At 41.1% G+C, this 26,319-nt stretch overlaps 1 protein-coding gene across 4 annotated transcripts in view; it reads right to left on the minus strand.

Moving 5' to 3' along the window:
- Positions 1–26,319, minus strand: part of LOC147846784 (uncharacterized) — a 228,672-nt gene that overhangs the window by 14,686 nt on the left and 187,667 nt on the right. For 2 of the 4 annotated variants that reach the window (XM_087237060.1, XM_087237061.1), the window contains exon 7: positions 1,124–1,165. The gene's annotated coding sequence lies outside the window, so the exon portion shown is untranslated. Of the gene's footprint in view, positions 1–279; positions 1,166–26,319 lie in introns of those variants that run through there. The other 2 variants (XM_087237062.1, XR_015476504.1) reach the window with 2 other exon arrangements.

Consider the following 26,319-nt stretch of genomic DNA (forward strand, 5'->3'; position numbering starts at 1 on the left):
TGAGTTGATCTTTTTTAGCACTCATTCTTCCAACCAAATTCTCCCCCTCTGACCACAAACATACTCCCTTTTAGCTATTTTATATAAATAGTGACTAAGGGTTGACAGCCCTATTATTAGTGATGGACTACAAAAGCATAACTTGTAACCATAGGAACATGACAAATGTCAAGTTTTTCAGTAAGGAAATGTGTAGTTATTTAGGCTCATTCTGAAAATGTACCCCTAAATAAAATTCCGGAGAACACCAAATACATCCAAAGAAAAAAACATTTTTTTGCAGTTTTTGCAAATCCACCAGAGTGTGCTATGTATGCTTTTTTAGATTTAAAAATTCTCTCGCGGGTGCCATTCACACCTGCTGTTCTCGCCTGATTTTTACCAGGTTTTCAGATTTTACCACATTCTCACCATGTAATTTAACTGTCTATTTTATTTTTTGGCTTTTGATTTTTTCTTACCTGCTTTATGAAAGTGTTCTACACTGAAACCGTCATCGCGGTCAACTTCTCTCTTCTCAAGTCTGCCAAAATATGCGGCAAACCACTGGACAAACTGCTAACAGCAGAAAAGCCATCCGTACGGAGGTCAGCCGGTTAGCTGTAAAAGGATCATACCTCCCTGTAGCATGCGTTTTAAAGATAAAATGCAGCCATACTGTATGTACCTCTGGCTAGATAATTCTCCAGAAATGTATATAAGGCTACATTTTCAGAATGAGCCTATGTTGCAACTTTTACACTTCCATGTAGATGCAATATTAAGCTGCTGCAATAACTACTGAGTCCAATTTAAAATTAAAACCTGTGCTGCAAGTAGAGAGAAAGAAATTTAATTTCAGGCTTTTCTCAGAAAACACTTAATTTCAAACCCTTTTCCTATTAAACGCATAGCACAAAGCTTTAATAGATTACAGGAATAATACTTTGAAAGAACATGATTAGGTATGGATTGGATGTAGTGTTCTACTGCTTAATTAGGAGCTATTTGCAATTAAGTGAAAATGGGTTTGTTTTAAATGTATATTGAATTCAATTATTCCAAATTAAAAATGAATGAAACTTAAATAGGATTTAAAGGCATAGATTGGACAAAAATTGACATGCTGTCATTATTTACTCACCTAGCAATAGTTCCAATGACAGTTTCATTCTTCTGCTCTGCACTGAAAGAAAAAAAAAGAAGAAAGATTTTAATAACACTTGATTTTATTTCACTATGTAATCTTTTTTATTTCAAAATATTTTTTTAGTTGTGCCTGTACCATGCCTATACATATTATTTTATAAAATGCTGTACTGTATAAGTGCATATACATGTACAAAACAAGAGCTGTGTCTAATTTCAGAGGCTGCATCCTCCGAAGGATGCAGACTTCAAAAGTGAGTTCTTCAAAGTTAACACAAGCCGTACCGAGCATTTTGAAATGAAACAATCTAGCTGAGGACAGATCACATCACCTAGCAACTGTAACAAATGCTGTTAATAAGCAGTAATAAAATTTGCAATGAATTTTATTCCTGATTATAATTATAAGTGATTATGAACCTTATTTTAAGCAATGTGAAGGCAAAGCAAGGTTTACAAAAGCTATACATGTACACAAAAAATGTAAACTGTCTTTAAAATGACTTTTTAATAAGACGTTTCTTACTCTTTTTGTTTCTTTAACGTGTTTAGAATTCGAAAAAACCTAATTCATACTTGTAATCTGGAGTTTTCTTTTAAATAACGTCCTACTGTTATCCAGAGATACTTCGTTACTGTACTTAAGTAGATTTTTCTTGTGTCAGTACTTTACTCCACTGTTTATTTTTCAGACTACCCTTTACTTTTATTTTTACACAAATATCTCTACTTTCTACTCCTTACATTTTAAAATCGGGCTTGTTACTTTTGTTTTTATGTGCTTTGTGGCGCGATCCATATTATTTCTAGTTACTCCGTAACTTGAATGCCTTTTTGACTCATTTAATCTATTACTCACTGCGCGCCTGCCTGCTGCAGTGCGCAGCTTTTTCAACCTCAGATCGCGCACCATAGGCTTGTTTATTTAAGCTTACCATGGGAACGACTAACGTAGATAAGACAGAGGGGATGCCTCCAAAACTGCATACTTCCTTAAGTAAGCTAAAATCAGTTTTCGAGCCGAGTGGTATGTTCGAATTTATAGAATTTGAAAATCAGTATGCAAGAAGTACCCGGATGACCTACTACTTCCGGCAAGATTCTAAAATCCGCATCCCATGCATGCTGCACTATTCCATGATGCCCCACGAAAGCATTCATGAATGGGAATGAAGCGACGCAACTGATGCGGGTAGGTCACGTGACCATGAAAAAAATCGCGGATAAAGTACATCCGAATTCCATTCATACTGCTCACATTCATACTGTACAGAACATACTTTTCTACAACCGAGTAGTACATTTAAATTTAAATGCAATACCTACTAAGTAGCAATGTAAACATAACTGATTATTGTTATGTAATGCATTTTGGTCGGATCACAGGTAAAAGAGACGCATTCCTGTTTAAATCTGGCATCTGCGTTAAAGTCTTTTGTCCACTTCAGACCATGGTGTACTGTACTTCTCTAATCTTTAAAATCTAATTCCGCAAAAAAAAAAAAAAAAACTGTACGTCTGTACAGTTAGTATTAAAGCAATTAAATAACCATGAACATGTTATGCAATGAGGTTTATTTCCTTTGTTTCCATCGAGTTCATATTTTCTAGCACAGAATGTATACTGTTTAATAGTTTTCAATTCACCTGTACCACATGGCTTTGGATTTGTGGGGGAAATCGGAGTAACAAGAGGAAACCCACACAAACATGGCAAGAACATGCAAACTCCATACAGAAATGCCAACTGATCCAGCTGAGGCTTGAACCAGCAACCTTCTTGCTGTGAGGCAATCAAGTTACCCACTGTGCCACCGTGATGCCCCACATCTGTACTATAGTCTACTAATTCAAAGCAAAACTGTGGATCCAAACAGAAGTTTCAACATAACTTTTCCAGTCTTTCATAACCTGTGACGCTAGAACACATGGAGCATATGGCAACATAATCCTTTATTATTACAGACTAACAAGACCAATAAACTTGGATTTGAGTAATTTGCTCAAGGGCAGAGCAGATGTTATTCAGCAGGAATGTTTCTTTCACATTCTGGATTACAACGACTGGAATCTTAAACTTTGCCATTAACCAATAAGCTACCTCCATTCTTCTGCACCTGTATTCATTTCCTACTAGTAACCAGACCTTCTGTACAGAATATATACAGTACTGTGTAAGCTCATGTGTGCCTTATCTAGCTTAGAACACCAATTGAGTCAGGATCGCCACCGATCTGAAGGTGTCTTATCAGGCAAACTTGTAATCATTTTCTGGAAAGCAGTTTGTCAAACCACCAAGATCACATTGCCTCACCTCCAAAATCCCATTTTAAACCCTGGCTCTCTTCATATTGACACCCACATGTGAGTACAAGTCAGGAAATGGTCACTTATTTCGACAATAACGTAAAATTGAATACAGCGCACACGTTTGAGTGTGTATGTGTGTCTGTGCATCCCACAATGAAAGCTGTGACTATATCAGGGCATCAGGAGATTGTATGACTTAAGGGCAGTAGGTTAATAGGATTGCTTTATTGCTTCTGAAGATCATCCGCAAGGCTGAACTGTGTTTGAAGGCATTGCTGTGTTGTGCTATCAATACAATGCTCATATAAACACTGACATAAAGAAACTCTACTCCCACAGAAGCCTTGTCATATCCAGTCATTATCAACCAGGAAATTCAAACACACACATATTTCCTTATGTAACTTTTTTTTCTTCTATATTTCTATCCCTAAAGATTTAAGCCGGGTTTGTATGTGTGTGGCTGTTGTGTTTTGGAGTCGATAAGAACGTAGGCATGCAGAGGATGGAACGGCAAGGCAGTGGGGCATCAGATTAGGGCAGGAAGCATTTATAATACTGTGTGTGTGCGCATGCAACTATGCAGTGGCTTAGTATATATAGGCTGCTTCTTAATCCCACGCATCCTGAATATGTTCTTACACGACATCCGTAACTGATACACGATATGAGTGAAAAATGTGCTCGTCAAAGCTGTTTAATATCTCTAACTGGGAAAATACATGGCATGGACACCATTATGCTACTTCAGTGTTATAGCTTGATACTTTAGAAATCTTATTTTCTTGTGTTGGTCATGCAGATATGTTTTCATTGCCAACTCATCACATTTAAATACTTGGTTTGGATTTTTTTCCAACTGCTCGTTAATGCAAATTTCTAATGAGCCAATCACATGGCAGCAACTCAATGCATTTAGACATGTAGATATGGTCAAGACGATCTGCTACAGTTCAAACCAAGCATCAGAATGGGGAAGAAAGGGGATTTAAGTGGCTTCAAACGTGGCATGGTTGTAGATTGGAAAAGTGTTGCCTGGTCTAATGATTTCTGCTGTGACATTTAAATGGTAGGGTCAGAATTTGGCTTTAACACCATGAAAGCATGTATCCATCCTGCTTTGAATCAACAGTTCAGGCTGGTGATGGTGGTGTAATGGTGTGGGGGATATTATCTTGGCACACTTTGGGCCCATTAGTCCCAACTGAGCATCGTGTCAAAGCCACAGCCTACCTGAGTGTTCTTGCTGACCATGTCCATCCCTTTATGACCACAGTGTACCCATCTTCTGATGGCTACTTCCAGCAGGATAGCGCACCCTGTCGTAAAGCGCAAATCATCTCAGACTGGTTTCTTGAACATGACAATGAGTTCACTGTACTTAAATGGCCTCCACAGTCACCAGAACTTAATCCAGTAGAGCACCATGCATATGCAGCCGACAAATCTGCAGCAACTGCATAATGCTATCATGTCAACATGAACCAAAATCTCTGGGAAATATTTCCACTAACTTGTTGAATCTAAGCCACAAAGGGTTAAGGTAGTTCTAAAGATGAAAAGGGTTCAACCGGATACTAGTAAGGTGTACCTAATAAAGTGCCCACTGAATGTGTTTAATGCATGTTATGCATTGTGTCATATCACTCTTATTAGAATTTTTCCGCAGTGACAATATATGTCCAAAATTGCTTTTGTTTGTGCAAAGGCTGACAATCTCTGCCTGTGTTTTTATTGTTACATCCTGTGGCTGTTTCATATTTGTTTCTATATTGCAGTGTTTCTGTTTCCTGATTTCTTTTGTTTACAGATTGATGCCACCTGAGTCTAATCTGCGCAGCTAATCAACTGAGCTATAAAGACTGGCTGCAACCGACCAGAAGGCAACGGAGAGGGGAGACGTCATGTCTCACTTGAGCTGCGCCAGTCCCAGATACCAGGGGCTTCTGACTTCTAGTGGTTTCATGTTTATAATGTGAAATAAGTTGCTGGTATGAGTAGGGTGTGGGGTGTATTTTATTTTAAAACCTTTTTTCTCCTGTTTTGGTGGGTAGGCAGGGAAAAAGAGAAGCAAAATGTATTTTCTTTCTTTTGAAAATTTTTATTTTGTTAGGTAAGTTAGTTTGTCTTAAATTTAGTTATTGGTTGTTTTGTTTGTTATTTTGGAACCCCATATTTTGTTTTGTATTGCTTCTTTAAAATTTCTTAAATATTATTTCAATTGATCACACAATAAATCAATGGTTGCCTGATGGTGATCAGAATATTAAGAAGGTGTTGACTTTTGATTCTGGGTCTGGAAGCGGTACTCTCCCCTCTTCCTTCATTTGTTCGTTCCTAGCTGTGTTTTGCCTCTAGATTTAAGTGGGAATGTACCATTATCAACACAATCTCAGAACAATTTGTAACTATTTGATTTACTGGTTAATTTGTTTGAATTTGTAGAATTTCATTCTTAAAATTTAGTGTGATTTGCTTATCTCCCTATGATGGTTTGGTTTAGGGGTAGGGTTGGGTGCAACGCCTCCTTTTTAAAACTGTAAATTTTTGTACGATTGAACGAATTAGCCACTAAACTTACAAAACGTAATATAGTTATGTTTCCTTGATTCGGCTAATTTTTATACAAGATAAAGCTTCAAAACACACTAAATCACTAAATACATCTCGGTCTGTTTATTTTGTCTAGTGTAATTATATTTTGGGTATTTCATCCACAACACAACTCAGGTCTTTTAACTTACCTAAGCCACATACTTACTATGTAGAAATCAAAGAAGAATTGAATCAAGCCATCTTTAGTGTCTTGCCCTACAGTATCTTTGTGTCTCTTCCTCAAATGGCTGAAATCTCCATTACTAGCTGAAAATTAGTTTGCAATTATCAACAGATATAGGATGAAATCCAAAGGAAATTAGAAAATAGTTTTGTAAGTACAAACGCAAAACAGATGTCTGGACATAAAACATAGGAAGTTGTAGAATAACTCACTCTGGTCTGTTGAATTATTTATTTACAATACATTTTCCATGCCTTTCGCCAAATGAATGGTGTAATCCAATGTGTATTTGAATAATGTGTGTTGAAAAATGAAACCCAAACGTGTCAAAGTGCCAAAATGTGACAAGATGGAAATGAGAACATGATGGTTATAGGCAAAATTAAATAACTCATGTCCTACAGTCATCTGTTGTCGCTGAAATGTCGAAAAGTTATGCTGTGTTTTTGTTTGAACTCCTACTCCTTCGAGAGCGAAGGTTGTCTTGGATGCAGACGAGGGCTGTTCTCTGCTCTTATTTCTTTCTAATTAAATTACTGCAAAAATGCATCCCATCTCACAGGCCCTTCATATTCGGCTCACTCTAAAATTGCTTCTAGCAGTAGCGGTCTGAATTTTCTACTGTGGAATCAAGTATGCTGCGTACGTGCAAACTTTGAATAACTTTTAATTACAGTTACCACCGGCCAATAGCTCACTATATAAATCAAACACTCATATCCATTTCTACAGGTGTCCTTGTCTGACAGACACGAAGTAATTTATATCTAGCCACCATGACACCAGAGTTAATGGCTATATTATCATCTCAGCCCCTGTGAATATTGCTGATGTGCTCAATTATATTATATATATATATATATAAAAAAAACATTATACGCACTTGATTAACAAGATTGAAACAGATTGTCTGTCTTGTTGTATTGGGTACATTATCAAAAAAAGCACTTTGTTTTAGGAAAGCACATTCTGCTAGCACGTTTAGATGTTTGTAAGTAAAAATGATTTTTGAAATTCTAGTTTCAGCTTTAACAGAAGTAATTTACTATAATTACTCAAAATTCTATGCTTGCCTTTTGAGATACAGCTTATGTAAGAAGGAATAAAATACTAAAATAATTTTACATATTTGTTGATTGTGTACTCAATTTTCTAACCATATTTAATTCAGAAAAGCTTTAACCGTGAGCCTACTACATCACCAGTCAAAAGAGTTGGGTGCAACGTGTTCCACAATAACACATTACTGTATTTTTATTATATTTTTGAGGGATGCAGTAATGTAACGAATTACATTTTAAATTTGTGTCATTTGAATACAGTTAATAAAGTCAATGTAATTGCATTACTTACGTTACATATATAGTTTTTTAGAAAAAAAATGCTTCTTTTAAATTATGTTTTCCGCTGCAACGTCAGTTATTAAGCATGCTCTTTTAAGTTGCTGGAGAATGCAAGCTGAAAGGGTTGTTGTCGAGAAAAAATAAAAAATTTATATTCCTGCGAAATTTAGTCTATAGTCCCTTTCATACATACAGACCTTTTCAGAAAATTTAAATATTAGTAAATTAGTTCAGGCGAATACTTCTGGAAAGAGAAGTTGTAACATTACAGGTAATTTGCCGGAATTCTGCGCGATGTGAACGCATAAGGAAAATCTCTGGAATGAGCGCGTTCACAATTAGAATGTGCTGCTGTGAGACATCTATTCCAGGCAATCACGCACTCAGATAGATTAAAATCCGTGCTGTTTATGAAAATAAAAGCCTTTGAATACTTTTCCAGACACATTTAACAGCTAGATGTTAGTCACATAATGTTTTCATGTTCCTTCTTAATGCCAACTGTGAAAAAAATTATCAATAAAATGCTAATGATAAACAGCTGTTGGTTTACTTTAAAGCTCTAGTTTGGTTCTTTCAGTGAGCGACAAACACACAAACTGTATTATGTACATCTCGACATGTCAAAGTGTTCTTCCATATGTTTACATCGAAGTTGTTCACAATACTTATTCATCCACAGAATTTGTAATGTAGTCAAATGTGCAAACATTTAGTTGGGGTTTGCGCAAAGCAGCCGCATGAATGTTAAAGATTTAAATTAAAAGTGAAACCATCAACAAAAGCCTGACCTCTTCTATGTTATAAATACAAGAGTAAGCCGTTTAAAGGTTATTTCTGGTAATGATGTCAGAACTCTACCAGCAACTTGTTCAAGCACTTGAATAGAAAATATTCTATGACAATACTCGTCACCAAGTGGGCACCTTAAAACATGGCGATGCAACTTCACTGTAGTCTGAACAGGCTAAATTGAATTTTTGTGCAGGATCGGGAGTGAAGGTATCTTCTGAATATGAAAAGAAGCATAACGTTCGAGGTTACTAAAGTAACCCTTCGTTCCCCGAGGAGGGGAACGGAAGCACTATAAGTGGATTTGATTGTAAAATCCACGCATTGGGAGGTTCGGTTCAGAAGCTACTCGTCTGAAAGAGTATTGAACGGGCCAATTAAAAATGAATTGGCAGCGCAAGCCTGCGCAGGTGAGCGGCATAAGCAATCAACTGAGTATATAAGCTCACCTGGCGCCAGCAGACGCTATCCTTTTTAAGCTGAAGAGACTTTTAACAGCTAAGGGACAGTCATTATGGCGACGGAGTATAGTGCTTTCGTTCCCCTCCTCGGGGAACGAAGGGTTACTTTAGTAACCTCGAACGTTCCCCTTCGGGGGGAACTCCAGCACTGTAAGTGGATTTGATTGTAAAATCCACGCATTGGGAGCCCATTGAAAGCGCCATAATGACTGCACCTTACCAACACCCACCATGAGAGAGCGGTCAGGCAAGCGTGACGCACCCAGATCACGAGAGGCGTGGTCCTCCAACGTGCCCTTGGCCCTAACTTATCCTACTTCAAAAGAAGTTTTACGGAATAGGTATCTTTTTTGGGAGTCGCTAGCGTCTAGATAATTCTAGGAATACACGACAGTACGTTGGGAAGCGTGCCATCCCAGTAGGGAGGACGCTGCGGAGACCATCCGCACCCAATAGGGGGAAACAAATGGAATTACATATGGACTAACCCTGAGAAGGGGGAGTGCGCATAAGAAGGTGGTTAGCAGATAGGGAAAGCACGGGTCCGCCCAGGGGGGGAACTTAACCGTGGCGGAAAAGCATATGGGGATCACCAGCGGGGATCGGCCATAGCAGGCACCTATACCCAAAACGCGGGCTGACCAGCGGGCAGACCTACTACGTAATGGGCCAGCAAGTGACTCCTCCGCTGAGTCAGTGCTGGGGGCCTCGGAGGAATCTGCAGGGCTCACCAAATGGGGAACTTTACTGACAGACAGGAGGGTGCACATCTCTCCGTGTTAGGGAAAAAAAGGCACCGCAAGCGTGTACAACACCTGCCGAGTTGTTTCCTCAATCACCAAAGGTACCTAACACCCTTGAGGAAACCGGCTCCACTCGCAGATTATAAAATCTTGCAAATGTGTTGGGTGTCGCCCAGCCCGCAGCTCTACAAATGTCTGTTAAAGAAGCGCCACGCGCACACGCCCAAGAGGATGCAACGCTCCGAGTGGAGTGCGCATGCACTCCTGGGGGGCGCGGCTGGCCTCTGCTCAAATAAGCACATTTAAATGGCCTCCACAATCCAGTGGGATAAACGTTGTTTAGACACGGCACTTCCCTGCTGCCGTCCGCCATAACAGACAAAGAGCTGCTCAGAAGATCTAAAGTTCTGAGTACGGTCCACATAAATGCACAGAGCGCGAACTGGACAAAGTAAGGACAGGGCTGGGTCTGCCTCTTCCAGGGGCAGCGCTTGCAGGGTTACTACTTGATCTCTAAAAGGAGTGGTAGGAACTTTGGGCACATAACCCGGGCGGGGTCTCAGAATAACGTGAGAAAATCCCGGCCCGAATTCCAGGCACGAGTCACTGACCGAAAATGCCTCCAGGTCCCCGACCCTCTTAATGGAGGCCAACGCGACCAGCAGAGCTGTCTTCAGGGACAGAAATCTTAAAGATACTGTATCGAGTGGCTCGAAGGGATCAAATCGCAGGCTCGTGAGAACGAGGGCGAGATCCCAAGAGGGCGTGAGAGGGGGGCGAGTTGGATTAATTCGCCTAGCGCCTCTGAGGAACCGGATGATGAGGTTATGCTTTCCCACGGTGTCGCCAGCCACCGCGTCATGGTGAGCGGAGATGGCAGCAACGTAAACCTTGAGAGTGGAGGGCGACAGCCTGCTGTCCAGCTTCTCTTGAAGGAAAGAGAGCACAACACTGATCTGGCAAGATCGGGGGTCTTCTCTGCGAGAGACACACCACTCAGTGAATAGACTCCACTTCAGGGCGTAGGCGCGCCTCGTGGAGGGGGCTCTAGCCTGAGAGTTGGTATCAAACACCGCGGGCGGCAGGTTACCTAAGTCTTCCTCGCGTCTATGGACCACACGTGGAGGCTCCAGAGATCGGGACGAGGGTGCCAGACGGTGCCTTGTCCCTGAGAAAGTAGGTCCTCTCTCAAAGGGATCTGCCAAGGGAGGGCCGTCGCGAGGAGGGAGAGCTCTGATATCCAGGTTCGGTTGGGCCAGAGGGGCGCAACTAACAAAACCTGCTCCTCCTCCTCCCTGACCTTGCACATTAACTGCGCGATCAGGCTCACTGGGGGAAACGCATACTTGCGTACGCCCCGAGGCCAGCTGTGGGCCAGTGCATCCGTGCCGAGAGAGCCCTCGGTCAGGGAATAAAACAACTGGCAATGAGCGTTCTCGGGGGAAGCAAACAGATCGATCTGGGCCTCCCCGAATCGCGCCCATATCAGCTGGACAGACTCGGGGTAGAGTCTCCATTCTCCAGAGTGAATCTGCTGCCGTGAGAGCACATCGGCTGCACGGTTGAGCATACCTGGGATGTGAATGGCGCGCAGCGACTTCAGCCGCGGGTGACTCCAGAGGAGCAGACGGCGGGCGAGCTGAGACATGCGGCGAGAGCGCATACCCCCCATACGGTTGATATACGCCCCGCCGCCGTACTGTCCGTCCTGACCAGCACGCGTTGCTGCCCCAGCGCCGGAGAAAAACGGCGGAGAGCAAGGAACACTGCCAACAGCTCTAGGCGATAGATGTGCCAATGCAGCTGGGCACCTACCCACAGGCCAGCAGCTGCATGCCCGCGACACACGGCTCCCCAGCCTGTGCTGGAAGCATCTGTCGAAACAACAACATGACTGGACGCCTGTCCCAGAGGCACACCGGCCTGCAGGAACGAGGGGTCGTTCCAGGGGCTGAGGGTGCGGCGACACAGCGCAGTAACAGAGACTCGGTGTGTGCCGCATGCCATGCGCGTCTCGGAACTCGATCTTGAAGCCAGTGCTGAAGTGGTCTCATATGGAGCAATCCGAGCGGCGTGACGGCCGCAGCGGAAGCCATATGCCCCAGGAACCTCTGAAAATATTTCAGTGGGACCACTAACTTGCTGTCGAGCTCCCTCAGACAGTTCAGCAGCAGGCGAGCGCGCTCTCCGGAGAGGCGCGCTACCATGGTGACCGAGTCCAGCTCCATCCCGAGAAAAGAGATCCTCTGCACCGGGGCGAGTTTGCTCTTTTCCCAGTTGACCTGCAACCCCAATAGGCGGAGATGCCGGAGCACCTCATCTCTGTGCGCAGTCAATTGCTCCCGAGAGTGGGCTAAAATCAGCCAGTCGTCGAGATAATTGAGTAGGCGGATGCCCGCAAGCCGCAGAGGCGCTAGGGCACCCTCCACGAGTTTGGTGAAGACCCGCGGAGACAGAGAGAGCCCGAAGGGGAGGACCTTGTACTGCCATGCTCGACCTTCGAACGCAAACCACAGAAACTGACGGTGGCGTGGAAGAATGGAGACATGAAAATAAGCGTCCTTCAGGTCTATGGCTGCAAACCAATCCTGAGGACGAACGCATCGGAGGATGCGCCTCTGCGTAAGCATTCTGAACGACAGCTTGTGAAGGCAGCAATTCAAAACGCGCAGATCTAGGATTGGCCGTGACCCACCGCTCTTTTTGGGTACGATGAAGTACGGGCTGTAAAACCCGCTCTCCATCTCGGCTGGAGGTACCGGCTCGATTGCACCCTTCACCAGGAGGGCAGCAATCTCCTCTCGCAAGACAGGGGCGGACAGGGGATTGACCCTGGTGAAATACACGCCCGTAAACCTGGGAGGCCGTTTGGAGAACTGTAGTTCGTAGCCGAGTCTGATCGTGAGTATGAGCCACCGCGAGGGGCTGGCCCACGCTAACCAGGCAGGCAGAGCCCTCGCTAATGACGTCATCGCAGCAATCGTTGACGTACCCGCGGAGGGGCAGCGAGGAGCGGGTGTGCTGATCCGGGGAGCGCGAGGGTCCCACAGAAGAGCTGGAGGAGAGCGTTTCGCTCTGGCTCCGCACCCTGACACCTGCGCGGAGCGGGTGTGCAGATCCGGGGAGCGCGAGGGTCCCACAGAAGAGCTGGAGGAGAGCGATTCGCTCTGGCTCCGCACCCTGACTCCGGAGGGGGGGCTTGGGGGCTGGGAGAAGGGAGACCGTCCCCCCAGTGCCCGTGAGCCGCTGGCGGAGCATGCAGACCTTGCGAGCTGAGAGGCGGCGCGTCCCAGGCTGGCAGGGCCTGCAGTGCCCGTGAGCCACTGGCTGAGTGCACCGAACCTACGAGCTAGAGAGCTGAGCTCAAACTGGCAGATTTCGGGCTGTCACCTCCGGAGAAGTGGAAAAGTGCCCTTTCATTTCATGGCAGAAAAAAGTGCCGTTGGAAATGGCGCCCCGCCCTCCAGCGGGGAAAGAGCAAGTTCCCTCCTCTCCAGATGACCTGTCCCAAGGACGCTTCGCGGTCCGTTTGCCAGACTTAGCGGCGTTCTGGGCAGGGGGAGTGGCCTGCTTCCGAGGTGCTCGACGCGCTCGCTTCGCCAGAGGCGAGTGCGTAGGCGGGCGCCTTCGGCGAGGAGCAGGTATGGATGGCACGGCGGGCGGAGCGGGCTTACGGGGCCGCCGATTAGACATCACCCGACATCACCCATCGGACTGCTCTCTCACTGCCTCGAATTCCTGGGTGAATTCGCAGACTGTGTCGCCGACCAGCTTGGGATATGGGCGAGTCAAGAAAGCGGACTTTGTCAACTTCGCGCATATCAACCAAGTTTTGTTAGAGGTGGGGCTTCTGGACCACTAGTGTGGACATCGTCCTCCCCAGAGCACACGCAGCGGACTTAGTAGTCCGAAGAGCTTAGTCGGCTGCGGTGCGAAGCTCATAAGCCTGGGTTGGACCCACCCTCGTGCAGCTCGGCCAGCGCCTGCGCTTGGTAGCGCTGGACGGTGGCTATCGCATGCAAGGCGGATGCAGCCTGGTCCGTAGCTTTGTAAGCTCTAGCTCCGAGGGAGCCGAAAACTCACAGGCTTTGGATGGGAGACGAAGCAGACCCCGCCAAGAAGAGGCGCTGCGCAGATTAACCGCCATCGCACACTCAACCTGAGGAATCGCCACATACTCCCTGGCTGCTCCACCACCAAGAGTGGTGAGGGTGGAGGGACACGCAGGACGAGCAGAAAAAAGGTGCTCTTTAAGACCGCGTGAGCCTACTGTGCGTCGCCGGGAAGAAGGGAACGCCCCTCTAGTCGGTCCGGCCGCGGAGCTGGGGGATAAACCATCTCCAACCCACGGCCGAAGCAGCCCGGGAAAGCACGGCTAACACATCCGTTTCAGTTTCCGTTTTGACAGCGCTCACCTGCCCGAAGGGGGCGAGCGGGTCCGGATCATTGTCGGACAATGAAAGCCCACCCTCCGATGCCGCGGAGGACATCTGATCTCCGGTGACAGCGAGCGTGAGAGCTACCATCTGATTAGACGGATCACTCCCAGCGCCCGAAGCTTGGATGGAGCGCTTGGAGGAGCGAGAGGTCCGCGAGCCCTTAGGCGGCGGATTATCTCTCGCTGGAACCCTCAGATCTGCCCGAGCGCCCGCTGCAGAACAGGAGGCGACTGGGGTGGCTCGCTCTCACACGAGAGTTTGCCGCGATCTCAACTGCGCGACGGTCATGGCATCGTAGTGACGACATGAACCGCCCCCGAGCACCACATTAACATGCTGGACCCCCAAACATGTAATGCAGTGATCGTGCCCATCATCCAGAGCCAGGAAACCCCCGCAACCAGAAACGCACAGTCGGAGCGCCGTCCTGAAAAGGACGTGCTGCACGACTGTGTTGCTCTTTTAGGATGCTTTGCAACAATACGCACCGCTCTGGAGGACCGGACCCAAAGGGACGCCAGGCAAGGGAGAAACCCAGCTCGACCATCTGCCGCTGCGTGGACTCGCTCTGGACCAGGAGACACTCGTTCGCTCGAAGTGGCTGTAGAAAGCAGGAGGAACCCTCATGAAGCTCGATCAGAAAAGTCTCTGAAGCGAAAAGGATAGCGTCTGCTGGCGCCAGGTGAGCTTATATACTCAGTTGATTGCTTATGCCGCTCACCTGCGCAGGCTTGCGCTTCCAATTCATTCTTAATTGGCCCGTTCAATACTCTTTCAGACGAGTAGCTTCTGAACCGAACCTCCCAATGCGTGGATTTTACAATCAAATCCACTTATAGTGCTGGAGTTCCCCCCGAAGGGGAACTGCTTACAGCACATATTGCAACTTTTGTGCATGCGCTCGCACATTCTAGGCAAACTCAGTTGAAAACAGCAAGTCAGGTGACAAGAACTGACCGATCAGCTTTATACTTTGAAAGGAATATACTCATTTAGGGACACTAATTACCTCAGCCAAGCACAGAACACCTAAACACTGCAGTTCTTTTTTTTATACTATGGATGTTGATGGATAGGTACCCAGTTCTCTTCTAAATGTCTTCTTTTGTGTTAATAAAAAAAAAGGTTTGGAACAAGTAAATGATGAGAGCATTTTAACTTTTTGGTGGTTTCTTTCAGTCTTGTGAATATGTCAAGCTGCTGGGATGAACCCATTGTATTGCTTTTCAGTGGATATTAAATTACTGAAAAAGCTGCAGTTTATTTTATATTTTTATTGGTATATTTTATATACTTATATATAAAATATAGCAATTATTATTTATTTATATATAAAAGTAATTTCAAAGTAAAGTAATTAGTAATCTGATTAGTTTTTACATGAAATAATTAGAAATGTAATCAAATGACATTTTTTCAGCAGTCATTAGTAATTTGCAATCTATTTTAAAAGTAACTTACCCAACAGTGCTAGTCAATGATGTCATATTTACTATATTGTATATATTTTGCTATATTTTGGAACAATCATCAACATGCACGCATTTGAATGCCTCGCTTTTTATTTCCACTTTGGCATTAAGATCATGCATACTCTGTAGATAGTATTGACCTTATTGACCTTAATGCTGAAGTGCGCCTGTTTTCTTGATTGTTTCAGAACTTCCGATTCAGTCGCCTATGGGAGAAATGATTAGGAATATTAAACGGCAGAAAACAGTAAAATTACTTGCTCTACAAACAAATGTTTGTATGACTATACAGACCAAGTAGAATAATATAATAGGAAAATATCAGTTTACAACATCAAACAGCGAAATGAGCAGTTTTTAATGTCTAAAAATGAATGGAAGTGAATAAGACCGGAAGTCTCATGCCAAAAAGATTCAAATGGCTGCACCCGCTCATCGGCGAAGAATAAGGTAAATAGGGGAATGCCAATACTGACTGCATATTTAAGTATATGGATATTTATTAGTCAAAAATGCTTAGAATCACTTATGCATTCATCACTCCTTGTCACATTATCTAAAGGTGATTACAGCAACTCTCATCACTCCATGTTCTTTTACAGTGTCATGGAATAATTGTCTATTTGGAATAAGCAATAAACGGCACCAAAATATGATCACAGTAAAAAAAAAATAATAAAAAAATTATATAAATTGTTAAATATTTGTGAAGAAAATAAGTTGTACAGTACATAACTGTTTGTTTTATCTGCCAGATTTATGAATCTGTATGCACAGGGGTTAAACCCAAAAACCTCTGGAAATTTAATGGATTATAAAAGAAGCAACCAACTGACTCCTATTCTCTCTTTTTTTCTTTTTCTTTCTTTCTTTCTTTCTTTCTTTCTTTCTTTCTTTCTTTCTTTCTTTCTTTCTTCTTCTTCTTTTAATGAAATAAAGGCCAAATGGCTATTGAATGTACACTCTAATCTCACTGATAATAATCTGTCATGCAATCAATGTTAGATCCCCAGTCTCGCATTCCTAAGAGAGATTATTACACCCATATAATGGCAAGTAAATGGGAACAATCTAGATGGATATCAATTAGAGAGGACTCCCCATTGAGCCTTTAAAGACATTAAAGCTGAAGTAGCCCTGTAGATCTGCAAATTCACTGAAATGTCTATATGCCAGTCTTCTAAATGCAGTTAAAGGTGAAAAATGTAGTTTCTGTTTTACAGTCACCGAGCAGAATTACACACACAAAAAAAAAAAAAAAAAAAAAAAAACGCTTATTTTCAAATTTTGGAAACCACACCTCTTTGCAAGAAACATAATCTTCTTATACTTTACCATTTAATTTGGTGATCGACATAAGAGGCAGAAAGCTTATCTGTAAAGAACTCAGCGACTTCTTGATTGAAGCCAGATTGCTTTGCAACCTCAGATAAAACAAAGCTGGATTTACATCAAAACTGCTTGTAAAGGAGGTAGATGCACCTTCAATTTGTCTAAAATATAATTATTTTTTATATAAAAATGGTGTTGTTACAATTTATCATTATTATCAAATGCCACACTCAGTTCACTAGTGTTTAGAATCAGACCATCATCCTTCATGAGCAGAGTTGTTTGTGTGTGCTGTTGTTGGTATACAGTATGCACTAACCAGCTCAGAAACTAAAACTTATGCATATATGTTTGTTTGAATACTACAGTGATAATGGTGGGCTGCAATGTCAAGTGATAATAAATTATACATGACAATTATTTGCGTGGGAGATGGCCTGGTGCAATCTCATATTTTGTCATCATAATATAAAAAAACAGCTTTAAATATTCCATTCCAGTCAAACAGACAGATTTCAGCAGAAACTCGATGCTAGATTGAATGCAGAGTCTGCTGCGCAAGTTTAGCTGCTCTTCAAGAATTGATCGCCCTTCCTGATGCAGCCTCAGAGAGATGATATAAAGATATAAATATCTAAAGGAATTATATAAATATTTATGAAGCTAAACAGCTCACTGTAGACAGAGGTTTTTTATTTTTGTTATTTTGACAAATAAAGAGTTTATTAAGACTAGCATTGAAAGATTAACCAAAGTAAGATACAATCTTCTCATTAAGCCCCTAAAGTCTTGTATAAACTGGGAATCTTAGGTCACTTTTAAATACTTCACCTTTAATGTATGTTATTGTTGTATGCATTATTAGTTTGTATTATTATTATTTGTAGATGATTTGCCGAATTAACACATTCTTATAATTTTTCATGTTTTTTTCTGTTTTTGTTATCCTAAAGCTGTAGGTTTATGTAGCATTTGCAACCGAAACCTTGCAGAGACCTGCAGAGATAACATCTCTACCTGGTAAGGAATCAGTACATCAGTGGTTATTCAAGGAGAGGCAGTGTTTAAGATACCACTAGAGCTCAAACGGAGTAAATGAGAGTTATAATAAAAAGCACACTGTCTCTTAAATGGAAAATCTGAAGACAGAAAGACAGAGACTAGAAAGCCCTATACATGTGCATGTCTTTTTTTATTCTGTTAGCCGACAGATGAAGATATGCTTTTCTTTCCAGTGGGGAATTGTGTAATTTGTGTGACAGCTCCATACAAGCCAACGATTGAGGAGGAGGAAGAGCGACTGAGAAGCTGATGCTCTTAATCCACTTTGCATGCCTGCAACGTCGTTTTCCACAGGAAAGCTGTATTATTCTGATGAAATGCACACGTTCACAGGACGTTCACTGGTATGGAAGAAAGTGCTGCTCAGCTTTAAATGCTTATCTTCAACACAGTCTGCAATTTCTTTTAAATGGTCAATAAAATCACCACATTCAGCATCCCCGAAATGTTTTTGAACACATATGTTGAGCTTATATAGATGTGTCTGAAAAAATCAAACCCTTGCCATTTATTTAAAAAAAAAAAAAAAAACTAATTATAGAGAGCAAACCATTTGTTAGGGGTTAAACTGTATGGTTTTTTTTTTTGGGGATCTTGGATTAAATTTGTTAACATGAACAAAATAGTTCTCCTTAAAGGAATAATAAATTTTGCATAATAAATTTTCAGATGCCTATTGCTTTGATATTCTATTTCAACTGTAATGATATTAAGACATTTTAATTGTGTCTTGTTTCAGGCCATCTGAAACAGTTATTGAAAATGCCAAAAGATCCCTGTGATCGTAGACTCATCATGAATTTAAAGTGTTCACTGATGTGTGACCACAGCAATCAAATTTCATGTTAAACAAAATTAAGCCAGTGTCAAGCCGTTAACTTAATAAACAGTTGCTAATAAACAGTTGTAGTTAAATAAATGAATGAAGCACAACCGTTTAACAAAACTTACGTGACAGGTTTCAGCCACTGTTTAAACTCCTTCTCCAACTAGAACTATGCAAACTGGCATTATCCCATTTTGCCATCTGTTTTGCTCCATGGCAGGGCTATTGAATTAGTTTGTCATGGGGGCCAGTTCATGAAAAGCATCCCAAATGAAGGGCCAGAGAGATATGACTTGCAATATGAGTGATGACACAACAGCATAAAAAAGCCCATGTGTTGTAATTTTACTCCTTAAGATTGTAATTTCTTACATTAAAATGTTAATATATGATATTTTGAAACTACATAATATCACTGCATTGTACAATGTGGCTTTTTATGACAAACATTCAAATGTTGTATTTCAAAGCACAACAAAAGCAGGGCATTGCTCAAGCAGACTTCTTCTACATTCAGACACATTTATATGTGACACATTCACTTTCACAATTGTCAACACAATTGGCCGATATGTGAATGACCTGCTGTTATGGTCCATCCATTGTGCCTGTGTATTAGCCTTGATATAGCTTTAATCTCGGAACTTTAAACTAGCACACAGGCATAACTTTGTTTAGTTGCAACAGTTTTGTTCTGTCCTATAGAAACGAGACACTGAGAAACATTTAGGCTTAAGTGTGCAAATGTTTTCAGCTGCTTGCGCCACAAACTTGCTTAATGTCAGGTGACTCACTCTCTGCGTAGCCTTCAACTGCAGCTTGTGCTGTATTGGGCAGACGCATGTCATTCATAACTATAGTGCCCATTTTTCGACTGAACTAAATTTATTTTTGATGTCTTGGTCCCACTTTTTGCCGGAACAAATTGCCTCGCAGACTGCCAATTGAATAGCCCTGCTCTATGGTTTCGCTACTTGTGGAGAGCGTCACATCACCTTCTCGCGTTGGTCGAAAATTACGTGACATCACCTGGATAAAGAAGCTTGGCCGGACACTCCCAACCCCAACCAATCAAGGAAAATAACTGAATTTATGCTTTTTTTGGGGTTCTAATGCTTTGGACAACACTTGAACAAAATTTAAGACCTCTCAAATACAGCATTAAGACTTTTTAATACCTTTTAAGGGCCTTAATTTTCTAATAATTGATCCATCAATTTTAAATACTTTTTAAGACCCCAAGGACACCCTGTTAATGCACGTTATGGTCAAAACGCAACCATAATTCATTAAGAGAATAAGCAAAACCCTGTAAGACCATGCGCAAACCATATTTTCTCATCCTTAAAATAGCAAAAGTGGTGCAAAAGTTTTGCGCCATGCGCTTTAGACTTTGCGCCTAGATCGTTAAAATAGAGCACAAAATGTCACTTTTGCACAGAATATATAGGAAATTAACAAAACCAGGCTTTACAAACCAAAATAATTTGCAAAACTAATACTCTAATAAGATTTAGAGGACAGTTGTTAAGCTACTTTTAGAAAACATGAAATTTTAGAAAAAAAAAATGTCGAAACGAGATTGTAATAATTACAACAATTATTTCACATATACATAGTTCAAAAGTTCACACTTAACTGATGATTGATTATAAAGCTTTCTTGGCATGCTGTCCCGGGAGAGAGCCCTGAGCTCATAAGATCCTCAAGGTTGGGGCTCTTTCCCGTTTGCAAGGCGAGAGGGGAGTTTGTGCTCAGGTAGATCTCGAGAACTCCCCTGATATAGTAGCTAATGAACAGATAGTAATTTGCTCTTAAGAGAATATAACAATTTAATAGGAGCATGTCTATGGTGCTGATTTGGATTAGTCAAATAACTTAGTTAATGTTTTTGAACGACGGGAGGAAACTGGGGAACCTGGGGGAAACCCACGTTAGCTCGGGGGGAATGTGCAAACTCCTCACAGAAATGTCGGCTGGCTTGGTAAGGACTAGAACCAGTGACGTTCTTGCTGTGAGGCAACAGTGCTAACCACTGGGCCACCGTGTCACCCATCTAAGAAAGAAGGAAGAGTATGAGTGTAAGGGGGATTTTTCAAAACGGAAATGGCTGTAATATAGACCTGAGGGTATTTATATTGATTAACCACATGCAATCATAAGTACGTGATCCTCTTGAAATTAGTTTAAAAATAAACTTCACTTATTTGAGATATGAGATATGATTAAGTGAGTTTTATTTATAAACTAGTTTCGAGAGGACCACGTGCTTATGATTTACAACAGCCGGTCTAGCATTAGCTAATCATGATCTTCCAATCATATGGTTCCTAAGTTATCATAAATACCCACAGTCTTCAGTCCACATTTATCTTCGCCTGAAAGAAACCTCCTTCCTCCCCATTCTCCTCCTTTACCACAGATCCGGCAGCACGGCGGCCCAGTGGTAAGCACTTTTAGCCCCAGAGCAAGAACACTGCTGGACCTGGTTCCCGTCAGGCCAGTGGGTGTTTCTGTGAGAAGTTTGTATATACTCCCGGTGTCTGCATGGATTTCCCTCGGGTCCTCCGGTTTCCTCCCACCATTCAAAGATATACATAATGCATAACAGATCTAGCAAATCAGGCCCTTGTCAAGGTCCCTTCTTTCTCAGGTGTTCCCTTAGCTACTGCAGCCGGGGAGTTTTTGAGATCCACCTGAGCTCAAGCTCCACTCTCGCTCTGCGAATGGGAGGGAGCCCTGGGCTTGAGGATCTCTTGAACTCAGGGCTCTCTCTTGGTACAGCATTCCAAACAAGCTTTTGATTGCTCATCAGCAAAGTGTGAACTCTTTAAATTAATGCGGTGACATTTTTAAGGCTTTATCATAATATCATAATACTATTGAATTGTTTTAATAATGGCATGTCTCTCTCACAGTTTTTTGTCTATCCACTACACAAAAAAGTAAATTGTGTGTATTTTACAAAATTCACTGAGCCAAATGCTCCCACAGCTAAAAAACAAAACAAAACAAAACAAAAAACAAAAAAACACACAATCAGTGAGAATGCAGGTTTGTGAGAGTTCTGTGTATATATATACAGGCATGGTTTTCACCCACAGCAACAGAAAAGATAAATTAAACAAAAGAGGGAGCAAAAAGCAAGCTGATTTATTAAGCTGCTTGGTAGACATGCAAAAAAATCGATCATGACCTGAGCAAAAGCTATGCCAGCCTCGAGAGTGCAGACCAGCAGGAGATGAACTGTGTGTGTGTGTATAGTGAGAGAGATAGAGAGATTGCTGAGGAGTGTCAAATAGGTTGGTGTGTAGATGTTAAAGATATGCTACAGTAATTATAATCCACGCCTAAAAGTTCATTGATAAAACAGTATGCTCTTTTGGAGGACACAGTGAGTGCATATGTGAGTAAGTGGTGAGCATTTACCTGTTCTAGAGATTATTAGGTGCCATCAGGCATGTAAAATGGCACCATGCTGTGCATGCAAAGTGACTAATACAGACTGCAGTAGACATATGCTTTATTACTATTCACATCACGTGTGTCAGAATGCATAAAGGAAGTATCACTGTGTAAATGGCCATAATAATGTGCATGTACATGCATATGTACGCAGTTCAGAGGTCTAAAAGGATGACTTCAGAGAGCGTGGTGTGTGTGCTTGCTTTATGCCAGAATGACACCACGTCACCATGGGGCTCTGAGGTCATTTGTGCGCATTGTTATTGAAGGCAGCACATCGCATTCATGAATGTGTCTCATGCACACGTGTCCAAGAGTGTTTTTTGACCTCCATACGTATCAGGCCGGATTCAATGGGAGAACTGCTAAATTGGCAATATTTATTACTATGAGTGATTTTGACCGGAAACAATTACTTTAAGTATAATCACAGCAACACATGGACGATAATAGGAAACTCACAGCAAGGGAAAAAGGTTGTTTGATGAAAAGAGAAACGGCTATTGTGTTTGTCCATGTGTGAAAAGAAAGGGTGAAAAGAAAAAGCACAATTCCATAAAGACGCCTATTTTCAAAAGGAAAATTTTAAATCTCGGTTCATATTGAAGGTTGTTTGGATGCTTGTCAAATTGTACTTATTGTTTCTTTGATGACGTGCTACTGAAGAGCATGCATGATGTGATACACGTGTGGAAAGAATACAATGAAAAACGAAATAAATGTTGCTTTATTTTATTTGGTATCTATGAATTCATTTTAATATTTATTATATTTTAAATTATTAAATAAAATTACTAAAACCATTTAATTTATTCATTTAATTGCAATATTTCTTCCCTAATTTTTACATTTTTTTATATTTATTGCATTTTAACTTTTTATTCTAATAACACAAAAACAGCAATAAAATAAACAAAACAAAACAAACAAACAAACAAAAAAATCTCAGTATTTTACATCAATATGTATGATTTATCTTGTTATTCAGCATTCAACACAATTCCAACTCCCTCATATTTTAGGAAAAATTTTGAAAGGTCCCTAAACTTCTTCAAAGATCTTGTATATCTTAATATATAGGTTACCTTTTTCATTGCCTTGTTTGTCCAATTGTTCAATCCAATTGCTGGATGATTGACACACATTTTTTTTTAAGCTGAAAGATGAAATTAATGGTTTAAAATGCTAATTTAGCTGGAAATGTTATTTATTCTTAGTTTACGCCACATTGCATCATTACTGCAGCAGCTGAAAGTTGTCTATACATGGCAAAGCAACTGTTGCAAATCCAACTGTCTACCATGTCAGTAGGGCTTCAAGTTGATCCTATATTGAACAAGGCATCAGTTTACTCTGGAAGTTACTGTTTCTATAGCTTTTAGTTGTGTTGAGGTGTTTGCATCAGGTTTAGACATGCTGACATGGGATTTTGAACACTTCTATGTTTGTGAGTAAAAATAAAGCCAATGCATGTCTACAGTTGGTATATGACGTACTGTATTTGAATAAATACATCACCAAAGTGTTTTCTTGAATTTAATCTTAGATTATGTGATCCTCTATTAATCAAAACAACTCAATTAGACCAAAGATAAATGTTTTGACAAGTCAGGCTGTATGAACAGCATCCTGTTTGAGTTAGAGTCTGCGGGAAGATGTTTAACAGCACTTAACGCTAGAAATACAGAGTCATTTTGACTGTTTTTAACTCTCCAGAAGTCTTAGAATTGTGTGTACACCATTTACCTTTCAGGTCAAAAATGACCCTTTCGCTAAACCTCTAAAATAAAGCAGCTGTATTAAATTTAAATTCTCAAATCTATTTTGAATAAAGAAACAACCTCATCTTCAGCATGAACTGTAGGTTTTCTTTCCCTCAACAGTGTGCAGTATTTCATCATTGTTTAATCAGAGGGAAGCACTTGTTTTTTGACAAAAATAAAAAGTATATTTTCTAAAGCTAAAAGTACTTGCATAAGTCTAAAAACTTTTTTTTAGCAAGACAGTATTCTTAAACGTTAAATCAGCAGATTCGTATAGTATGTGTGTTTGGGGTGTGTGTTGTAGTGTGCATGTGTGTGCCAATAGTTTTTGTGGAGGTGGAAAATGGATTTAAGCAGGGTTAAATTTAAAATTATAGAAAAATTGTGTCCAATAAATATCATCAATAATTTGGAAAAGTGGCAGAAGGCAGATTTTTCCAATGATTCATCTATTGAACTGCATCCTAATCACCACAAATACTGCAGAAGACCTAATGGAACCCCCATGGACCAAAGATTTTCACAGAAATGAGTTAAGTTCGGTGAAGGAAAAATCATGGTTTGGGGTTACATTCAGTATAGGGGCATGGAGAGATCTGCAGAGTGGATGGCAACATCAACACTCTGAGGTATCAGGACATTTGTGCTGCCCATTACATTACAAACCACAGGAGAGTGCAAATTCTTCAGCAGCATAGCGCTCTTTCTCATACTTCAGCCTCCACATCAAAGTTCCTGAAAGCAAAGAAGGTCAAGGTGCTCCAGGATTGGCAAGCCCAGTCACCAGACATGAACATTATTGATCATGTCTGGGGTTAGATGGAGGAGGGATTGAAGATGAATCCAAAGAATCTTGATGACTTTATTAATAAGTAATTGCAGAGATGTATGAATGCAATCTTCCAAGCTCATGGGAGTCATACATACTATTCAGTATTTTTCCACTGCATGACTTAATATTCTATACTGTACATTATTTCTGTTAAGTGACAAGACTTTTGTCTAAGCAAAAGCCTTTGCCTTTTATATAAGTCGTTCCTAAAACTTGGATAGATGAGAGACTTTTGTTAGGTAGAGTACACGGATTTTTCCTAAATGTATATTTCATTCTAACATTATTACTTTATTATAATTTCAAAACACACAAGTATTTATACCATACTATTATATACACAGCAATGACTTTTCTTTCAGATACATATCAGATGTATATCTGAAGTAAAACTTAAAAAAAAAAAAAAATCCCAATTTTAAAACGTTGCTCTCCTGCTTTGCTGGACAATGGAAAGTATGCACCTTCAGTAACTGTTACATAATTATAGGCTATTTTACAAAAAGATAATATTATAACTATTCCGGCTTATGTTTTATGCAGCTGATGCCCTTTCAGCTGCAACTGAAGCAGCGATCTTCTTGCTGTGAGGTGATAGTGTTAACCACTGAGCCACTGTGCCACCCTGACAACAGCAATTTAATTCTAAAATTTCAATAGATGCTCTTTATGTATGAAGCGACAAAAATCAAAAATGTTGAATTCAATATGCAACACTAAAAAGTATTATACAGTATGAACCTTCAGAATTACAGATATTGCCATTTGAGTATTATAGAAATATTATCATGCAAAGCACAAACCAAGATGACTGACTAATGTATTGCATTGGGTAGCTGCATATTTATATGGCAATTATCTTTATATTTGTAACAAAACAAAGCCTATAACATAAGTGCCTCCTTTTGTTTGCATTAAAAAGTATGCAACATATCCTGTCTCATTTGCTGAATATCAGTTTTAATAATCAATAATGATCATTATATGCTCATTCAAATATGCAGTATCAGTGTGCATGGTTACATTAATTAATATATTAACTTATCTTTGTGCTCAGCCAAAACACAGTACCTGAGAACAAGTAAAAGATTCAAAAGACAAGAGTCGTTAGACAGAGACAAGATTAATTAAATATCACATTTAACAACAATAGTAAGATGAGATCCAGCAGTATTACCTTGATGAACTGTCTGACATGCACTGCTCTCACCTGGGGAGGTGTGCTCAAAGCACCTGCTGACTGCCTGGAGCTCAGACCTACGCATACGCTGCAGCTCATGCCAGTGTGTGTGTGGTGACAGGATGTGCGTTTTCAGTGTACAGTGTGGACGGAGATCTTTTCAGAAATGCTACATAGGAGAAATGCCAATGTGGACGTGGATCATTTTCATTCTAAAATGCCTTTTAAAATTTAAACGTATTAGTGTAAACGGGGCCTAAATCTGGCCTCTCTTTGTTTACAATATCTTGATCTCCAGAGTAGAAGGATTTGAGAACATAATCAGCATATTATGTTCTTAAGAAAGCAGCACTACCCTAAAGGCAAAACAACAATGGAGGTACTGCAGTACA

Source organism: Danio rerio, chromosome 1 (genome assembly GCF_052040795.2).
Source record: "Danio rerio strain M-AB ecotype USA chromosome 1, GRCz13ab, whole genome shotgun sequence".
NCBI classification, from domain to species: Eukaryota; Metazoa; Chordata; class Actinopteri; order Cypriniformes; family Danionidae; genus Danio; species Danio rerio.